This window comes from Callorhinchus milii, unplaced genomic scaffold, assembly GCF_018977255.1.
Source record: "Callorhinchus milii isolate IMCB2004 unplaced genomic scaffold, IMCB_Cmil_1.0 Scaffold2, whole genome shotgun sequence".
Classification (NCBI taxonomy): Eukaryota; Metazoa; Chordata; class Chondrichthyes; order Chimaeriformes; family Callorhinchidae; genus Callorhinchus; species Callorhinchus milii.
This window is the reverse complement of record NW_024704743.1, coordinates 70,238,040-70,247,582: the sequence shown is the minus strand read 5'-3', so window position 1 is coordinate 70,247,582 and position 9,543 is coordinate 70,238,040. Positions and strand designations below refer to the sequence as shown.

The following is a 9,543-nucleotide window of genomic DNA, read 5'->3' as shown; positions in this document are numbered from 1 at the left end:
TTAAAATTGAATGTACTGAAGTCACACAAGATCCTGAACTGCATTCTGGCCCTGACTTGAATTCCTGACATCACCACTGCATTATTTAGTACTATTTCCTGACCAGGAGAATTCCAACTAGAACACAGATAATTGCTATGCCATGGAGGGAAAAGTAAACGTTGATCCTAATTTGTCCCTAGGAGAAATTAAGGGAAAGTATAGAAGTTCAAGTATATTTGTGGAACTCACTTGCAACAAGGAGATTAATTATCTGATAGACCTAGTGGGAGTACAATGCATTTTATATTAAAACTTGTAAGAGATTAGAGGACAATGCACAACATCTTGTTGGTTGACTCGTTGTCTTTAAATCAGACCTGGAATAATACAAGGTAAAGCACAGTAATGACACAGGTGAACATTAACCAATGACATAGCTGGGAAAACTAGAATTAGAGCCTAGAAATGTCTTCCGAAAGTCTAAATACATTTTTCTGTTATCAATGACTCACCTTTATCCACTATTGATAGTTTACACCCTCGAATTAATTTAAGAAGATTTATGAGTCAGAACTATTAGCAACACATACAATATCTAGGAATTTGTCTTTGCAGTTTATCATTTCACCATGAATGTTGGTATTTTGTTCCACAATCTAGTATTTGATTCAAATTTTCTACAATGCAGAGAAATGTATCTGCATCTAAATTTTCTAAATTTTTCAGAATATTAAACATATCAATCAAGTCCCTCCGTCAGGCTTTTCATTTCAGGAGAACAAGTCCTAAGGTGTTTCTGGTTACTCATAGTTCTGTTCCCTAAACTCTAAAGTAAGTGTGAACCTCCACTACATAGCTAACAGAAATAGAAAGATAAAAACCTTACATAATAATTCAGACGTGGCCTTACTATTGCCAAATATGAATTTAAAATGACCTTTCGACTTGTATGTTGCCCCTTAGGTATACCACCGAAACTACCACAATGATTTTACTCAATCCCAACATTCTGTTGCCAAGAAAGTCACCTTGAAATTAAGCTCAGCGCTTCCCTTGTTCCCCGCAATCCCAGGAGGATAGTCGGTAATCAGGTCACATTGTCACGTGAGAGTAATAAATAAGTTAATGTTTCAGGAACAGGCGTTCACCGTAAGTTGCCTAAAATGTTTAACTTTTTAAAAAAAAGACATTCTGTGATGTTCCTGTTTTTAGATCAGTTTTGCCTTTTCCTCCCTCCCTTCCCAGCAGAGTTGCCAGAAATTAAAATACAATTGTAGCCCAAAGTTCACCAAACGCTAGCCCAATATTATACATTGTCTACTGTCTATGGGTGGCAGATTGGCCAATTTAGGTGAGCGCTTTCAAAACTATGTAAGAAAAAGTTTTCAGGGGAGGAGGAAATGTTTTGGAAGTTTAAATTTATTTAAGAAAAACAATTAGCCACCGGCCACAGTGTTTGTTTTCGATAAAGAGGCAAGTTTCCTTACTCCACACGCCTCTGTTTACCTAGCAGTAAGTACGAACCCGGTTATTAGTCAATTAATGGATCACTTTCTGGGAGTATTAGTCCCTTCAAATCATTTGTAAAACAATAATAATTTGGTCACTCAATCCGCGGCTGTTTGTGGGACACTGCTGTGTGCAATTGGCTGCCGCGTTTCGCCCACAAAATACACAGTCAATTCACTTAACAGTATATATTCTGTGAAGCGCTTTGAGACGTCTCGAAGATGTGATAATATCAAATACAAGGATTATTATTATTATTATTATTTTCACGCAAAGTACAGCAAAAACCCGCACACTTGGGCGTGAAGCCGCCCAACCTGCCGCCTGGGGCGTGCGGTGGGGCTGCAGTGCGCATGCTCGGGCTCCCGCTGTCAGTGGCACAGGGCTGTTTGAAGGCGGAGTCCGGGCGGCAGTTACACACACACACACACACAGGTAAACCCCCCCCTCCCCCTCCCCCACACCCCCACACCCCCCCCCACACACACACACACCCTCAGCACTCACTCACTCACTCACTGCACTCACACGGCTCTGGGTCGGGGGCACAGGGGCCATCTTCCAGCCGCCGGCTCTGCGCTCAGCGCTGTCAGGCCTGGGAGCAAAGGCTTTTACCGGGGTGGAGTAGAGGCCTGGCGCGGCCCGAGGTGAGCTTCTCTGCAGACCTGCATAGGGAGGCCTCGCAGCGGTTGGGAATATTTATCTTCTGTGGTGAGCTGAGATTCCCAGGGTGGCTCCGGTGATGGGCTGGGATGGGATGGGGGGCTGGGGCTGGGGGTCTGGGGGGCTGGGGGTTGGGAATGGGGTTGTGATGGGGATGATGAGGAGGAAAGGACGTCTCTGACTTCTTGTGACTGTGGGGAAAAATAAACTTTCCTTTGCAGGTTTCTTCTCTGTTCTGTCTGTGTTTTGGGGCCGAAGCTGCTGCAGAGCTCAGAGCAGAGAAGGAATGAGGTTTAGCTGACACTGGGTCCACCCCCCATCAACAGCCTTGTGCAAATTATAGATAATAAAAGTCTTGACTTATCGCCCCTCCTCTCTGCAAACCCCAAAAAACTTTAAGAGATTGAGATTTTAGAAGCAGAACATAAACTCCCGTGCGACTTGCTGTTTATCCGCGGGCCTGTGGTTTAGAGGAATACACCAGAGCGTTATGCAGGAATATACATGCAACTAAAATAAGCAAATACCTGCTGAAACTAGTGAGATGTGTCACATCCATGACAACTGTATTGGCTCTGTGAGGCCTCACCAATTGCAGAATTCCAACAATTTTCATGTCAAATTCTAGTGCAGAATTTTGTTATTTTCTTGATAGTGTCATCCCTCACAACAGCAAATCAAATGTGGTATAACAACCCGATGGGCCTTAGTACAGTATGACGCTGTCACACCACGGTTCTGTCCTCTGCTTCGTATCATAGGCACTTTATATTGTTTGTGCAGAAAATATTTAAAACATATTGGCACAAATAACTGTCTTATTTGGAAAACTGTTTTACGTTGCATGTAAAGTAACTAATCAATTCCCCAATAATAACCTGAGCTGGTGTATGTTTCCTTGCCACACCGCTACGCCAACAACAAAACAGCTTCACAATACAACTTGTAAGTTTGTTGAACTGACTGGAGGGATATACTGTGACATAAACAACCTTTGTTCTCTGCATACTTGATATAAACAAAATGGTTATTGGATGAATCAGGAAAACAGCTTATCTCATTTTGTTCAAATCTCCGTATTGCTAGAAGAGCATTTTCTTAATGTGGGCAAACTTCAAATTGCAGGGCTAAAGTTTTTTGGTTTTGTCTTTGAAAACAATAAATAACTGCTTCTTGAACATTTAGAAATTGAAAGTTTTACAATTGCCGAAATTGATTACAGTAACGGTTACTGTAGTTCAATATTTTTGGGGAAATTTCTTATCGAGATGGTCTAATGCCAATCTGCAATGTCTTTACAGAATACATTTAAATAAAATATAAGCAAGAAATTTGAAAATATCTATTGATAATTTGTTTTCTAGTTTAAACATATGTTTTACCAGAAAGCAAGCATACTGCAGAACAATATAAATTGTATTTTGCAGCTAACTGTTTTGGATTTGCTTAATTGTTTGCCCATAAAAACAGTTCGTGCACTGGACAGTAATTATTGCTTTGAGACATTTCAACATAAGATGCTATAAGATTACAAGTTAATTCTTTGCTTCCTGTAAATTAATGCAACCAAAATGTTTCTGCTCTCAGAATAAATGACAGAATTTCATTCCTTCTGTTATTATTGATTGCTCCAGATAATTTCAATAACCTGCCTATTCTTGGTAAGTACATATTATTGGTGAAATGTTGCTATATACAAATGTATAAGGTTTGTATTTGCCAATAATTTATATATTGGTAACATATACTATGTCAGAGGTAGAGAATATGAAAGTGCTTATGTCTATTAACAATCCATTTGAGATTTGAGTGAAGAAAACTTTTTTTTCTTTTGCAGATTGTTTCTTTGTACAGTTTATATATATGAGTAGTATTATTGGACCGATTATTTAAATGTAAACTACTGATTTAATTTGCAGATATGAATTTTCTTACCAGGTGTTTTTTTTTCTTTGAACAACTTTTCTTCCCTCTTACCCCTCCCACTGGGGTAAAACTACCTGGTTCCAGTACTGCAACAAATACAGCTTGTGACTGGCACTTTCCTATTATTTACGTTTGTCCCTGTTTGGGTAGTCACAGACGATGGAAAGGGTTCACATTCTCCTGAGATTGAAAATTCTGATGTTGTAATGCATTCCATCGTTTGGCCCACTGTTGTGCACTATTTAGAAACCAGCGATCATCTTGGTAATCTCTAATTTGTTTTTTAATTGAGTACATTATAGCATCTAACAGTAAATGCTGTTCCTTCAGCTGGGACCTGGGTTTGATTCCAGCCCAGACAGATGGGATGAAAGTGTCATTTCTCTGTGGACTGCTACGAGTCTTGAGTGAAATGAATTTCAATAGTCTGGTCAGGTGGACATGAATCCACAGTGCAAAGTACACAGTGCAAAGTGAGTAATATGTTGTGCACGTTCGGTGATCCAAGTAAGATAGCCCTTAAAAACAGATCACAAATTTGCAAAATGGAAGATTGCACTAGTGCACTTTTCTGAAGATTCAATTCAAACTATGTATCAGGCTGACTCAATGGATTAGAAGTTGTGGGTTCAGCCACATTTTGGGACTTTGAAGTTGTAAACTCTAGGCTGATCAACTCAGGCTGGGAGTGCGCTGCATTGTCAGAGATGCTATCCTTCGGACGAGACATTAAACCGAGGTCTTGTCTCTCCGCTCAGGTGGACATTAAAGATCCATGTCACTATTTGGAAAGAGAATGGGAGTTTGCCCAGGTGTCCTGGCCAACAATACCCCCCAAATACAATTGATAATTCACTTCATAGCTATTTGTGAGATGTTGCTATCTACAAAAAATCATAGTTACTGGAATTTATAGTAAATCTTGTGAAGCACTTTGAGACACATTTTGCCTACAAAATACACAGTCAATCCATATTACAGTATATCTTATGAAGTGCTTTGAGACATGTCGCCGTCGTAATAAGGTGCAATATCAAATGCAAGTATGTATTATTATCCTTCTGACGTGAAAGGAACTATATTAAATGCAAGTATTATTATTATGGAACCATGTAGGAGAGTACTACAATTCATTATCCTGAGAATATTTGATATTAACATGAGTGTGAAGAAGGAACATTTAATATTTCCTAGTCCAACTCCTCACATGCTGATCACAAAATAGTGCAATCTTGTGTAATATAAGTAGGAGTGCTTTTCTCATTTTGTTGGCCGATCTTATTATATCGATCGTCTTAAGTTTTAATATTGCAAATATTGCTGTTTCTCTCACATGACCCAGAGACACTTATTACCCATATTGCTGCAGAATGTTGTTGGCAACAGAAGGTACAAACTCCAATAAAATTGCAACTGAGAATGCTCAAAAATGATAAACCCTATTACAAGAATAAGCCATTTTGGATTGTTTTCAAAGCTGTTATATTTTATAGGTCCCAAGAATCGTAATCTCTTCAAGTATCATTATCCTAGTTTGCGATGTCATTCAAGCACTTTGAACCTGTCAGTAGCTTTTAACATACTTCTCGTAGATTGTTCTTATTATAAACTTAGGATTTTGTGATAAAGTACCAAGAATCTTAATTTATCGAAAAAAAATTCAAATTAAACGAATTCCAAACTTGGTCGAGTGGGTTAGCCAAATTGTGATGAACTATTATCTAGTTTCACTGGATTGACAGTACGGATATAGAATCATAGAATCTTACAGCACAGAAGGAGGCCATTTGGCCCTTCGTGCCTGTTTCGGCACTTTGAACGAGCTATCCCAACTAGTCCCACTCCACTGCTCTTACCCCATAGCCCTGCAAATCTTTCCTTTTCAAGTACCTATAGAATTCCCTTTTGAAAGCTACTATCAAATCTGCTTCCACCACCCTTTCAGGCAGCGCATTCCAGATCGTAATAATTCTCTGGTCTAAAAAAAAAAGCATTTCCCTTGTCTCCCCTTTCATCAATTATCTTAAATCTGTGTCCTCCGGTTACCGACCCACCCGCCAGAAGATACAGTTTCTCCTTATCAACTCTATCAAAACCCCTCATGTGTGTTCCAAGGCATGTTCCAAGTTCCAATATATATTACTGAAATAGTACATTAAAACCTGTAACTGTTTAATTGGTTCAAGTCTTATTCAGTACAATTTATTGTTGCATCAGTGCCAGTCCACAGTTTGGTATCATTATAATTTTAAATCTTTAAATTCTTCTTCTTGTATGAACAGCTGAGAACTGAAAGCAAACCCTCTATGAAAATGTACAGGCTATCTCTTATTATTCCACCTGACCTTTACGCATTTCTCATCACCTTCCTATTCACTAATGTAGGGTTTTGAATCTGAATGTCTAATTTACTGTCAATTCTATTATCTATAACTTTCTTTAAAACTTTCATGTGTATAATTTTATTAAATGGCTTCAGATAATCCAAGTAAATTACTGGATAACCGTCATGCACCAGTTGAGCGATTGTGTAATTCAGAGAAACTATTTCCTCTGGTGGGGAATCCAGAACAAGGGCCTATAATCTTAAAATCAAAGCCAGGCCATTCAGGAGTGAAATTATGAGGCAGTTTTTCACCCAAAGGGTAGTGGAAATCTGGAACTTTCTCCCCCAAAAGGCTGTGGATGCTGGATCCATTCACATTTTCAAGATGGGGGTAGATAGCTGTTTGTTGGGTCAGGGTATTAAGGGATATGGGCACGGGGCGGGTAACAAGTCGAGGTACAGATCAGCCGTGATCTTATAGAATGGTGGAATAGGCTTGAGGGGCTGAATGGCCGACCTCTGTTTCTATGTTTCTAATTATTGGGGTAAATAACATTTACAGCTCAATGTAGGGAAAATAGAATGTTAGTTCAAATAGGTGGTACTGTCACTCTGTTAGATCTTGCACAGAATTATGTTTTCATTTTGTTTATGTGTACAGAAGGCTATAAATTCTATACAAAGGATGAATTCTGGGATAAACTCCCAAGAAAACTACAGTATGAAGAAATGTTAAGTGTGATTATTTTAAAATCATCCATCATCCTTGAGAGTTTAGAAGAACAAGATGAAGCATGTCTGCCCATCATCTTGTCCGCATCTGTACAATACAGAGCCCTACATCTGTACTGCTGTGATTGTGCCATTGTAGATTTCAGGTCATCACACAAAGTACAATGAATGATCAGTATTAATAAAATACTTCTTTCACGAGCAGTTGTGACTGTGCCGAACAGTGTCAGGTCTTGCATATCTCCCGGGATCATTCACAGTGGCAGACATAACTCTCTTCCACCCATATTACAGTGCCAGCAGTTCTATATTTTACCCCACTTAAACCAAACTTCCTGGTAACTGGTTCCAGTCATTAATTATTCTAGCTAAATAAATATTTTCTGTTTCTGTCGTGAAATTGCCTTTTGCAGCCCTAAACGTTTGTCCTCTTGTTCTGCAGTCCCTTTCCATCCAAAAGTATTGCTCTTCTGTACAGGTTGATTCAGTCTGAATTCTGATAACTTTCAAATCAAATAGCCATTGATATAAAGTGTAGCCGGTTCCCTGTGAGATACTGCTGACAGGCTTCAGAGACCCTTGCTGGAAGATGAGCAGGTTTGGATGTTGGGTGAAAACTTCATTGGGTTTGGCTGTCATATTTGTTTCCCACAGTTGGATAATCTGCTAGAACTTACTATCAAGGCTTACATCCGGATAATAGCCATTTAGGTGAAGGACCATAGGGTACAGGTAAATCTTAACCCAGGAAAGAAAAAGGAGTGACATTTTTTGGGAGGAGGAGGAAAATTTCCCCAGTAAAATAGCTGTTGAGAAATGATGTATTGATAGGTTTTAAGGCAGTCGTAGGGGTAGGTTGGGGTGAGGCTTCACAAATATTCTGTAACGTTACAGTAAACCTCAGATAACTCAGCTCTGTCTTAACTCGTTACTATCACTTAAGTTGTCATGCCATCAATATCCCGGCCGCTTCCCATGCAAAATATTGATAGAGAACATTGCTTTACTTGTCACTCTGCTTACCACGCAACTTGCTGCATTCTAGAAATTCTTGAAAGTACTTGCAATGTAAAATTAATCAAATAACACATTCTATAAGATGGCGTTTTGCATTGCAGGTGCCTCCCATCCTATCTGTAGATGCGGGTGCTCAGATGCATCGGAAAGGCCTCTGGTCTATTGGAGGGCTGCCAAACACCTGCTCCAGTCACAGGATAGGGCAGGAGGCCACAGGGCATCTGTGCATCTGAGCATGCGCTCCCACCCTCAGCGAGTGCCTGTGACTGGTGCTACTGCACGGCAGAGGTTGGGTGCACTTCTTCAGATGCATCGCAGAGGCCTCTGGTCGACTGGAAAGCCATGCCATGGCCTCCTGCCCTATCCTGTTGTGTAGGCTTCTGGTCCATCAGAGGGCCCGACCTATCCTATCACAGAGGCCTCTGGTCTATTGGATGGCTGTGGTGTGGCCTCTTGCCCTATTCCTGTCATAGGATAGGAAGTGGGATGGTAGGCCATGATGTGGCCATCCAATAGACCAGACACCTCTGCAATGAGCACGTGCTCAACCACTGCTGAGCGCCCAGGCTCTGCCGACCGTCTGCGCAGTCACTCACTGGAGGTTGGGTGCACATGCTAAGAGTGCCCTCGTGGCTGGAGGACCTATGTGTAACTCCATATCTAATAATTCGTCACTGAGCCATTTTCCCATTGAGTGACAAATTATATGGTTTACTGTATTTGAATGGGACAGTACAGTGAGTATGACCGCAGCAGTGTCCCACAAACAACCTTGAAGTGAGTGACCAATTTTGATGAGAGGATTGTTGGTCAGAACACCAGGGAAAGTATCCCTCCATTTTTGAGCAGTATCATGGAATCTTTTAATATCCACTTGAACAGGCAGACAAGACTTTATTTACTGAGCATTGCATTGGAGACCATGAGCTCATGGTCCCGACATGGAGCTTGAACTCAAAACCTTCTGATCCAGAGGTGAAATTCCGACCAACTGAGATGAGCTAACACCAATAAGCTTAGTAAATTTATTTACTCTATAAACTTCTATCATCATACTTATCTGGTTTTCCGAAAATAATTTGGCAATGAAACGTGATCATGTAAAATCTAGTACACAGAAGAATCAGTATGAGTAGTTTTTAACTCATTGAGGGTACATTCAGCAAGGATAACTCTACAAACCACAGATAAATATTGCTCTTCTAATGTTCTGATAGGTGATAGTTTTGATAACCCTGAGAATTGTAACCAAGGTAAATGGATGAGGGTATAACATGTGATGGCATGATTAGTAAGAGTCCATACAGAGCTCGGGATCACAGACAGGCAAGGTAAGTAACGCTTTCTAGCTGTTAATTCCTCTCTGTTAAAGAAATTATCATTCAAAT

General features: G+C 40.1%; 1 protein-coding gene across 8 annotated transcripts in view; it reads left to right on the top strand.

Annotated features, from left to right (window-relative positions):
* Nucleotides 1-1,866: 1,866 nt before the first annotated feature.
* Nucleotides 1,867-9,543, top strand: part of tbc1d5 (TBC1 domain family, member 5) — a 222,593-nt gene continuing 214,916 nt past the window's right edge. For 5 of the 8 annotated variants that reach the window (XM_007897591.2, XM_042346856.1, XM_007897588.2 and 2 more), the window contains exon 1: nt 2,023-2,138. The gene's annotated coding sequence lies outside the window, so the exon portion shown is untranslated. Of the gene's footprint in view, nt 1,927-2,022; nt 2,139-2,158; nt 2,203-9,543 lie in introns of those variants that run through there. The other 3 variants (XM_042346852.1, XM_042346854.1, XM_042346855.1) reach the window with 3 other exon arrangements.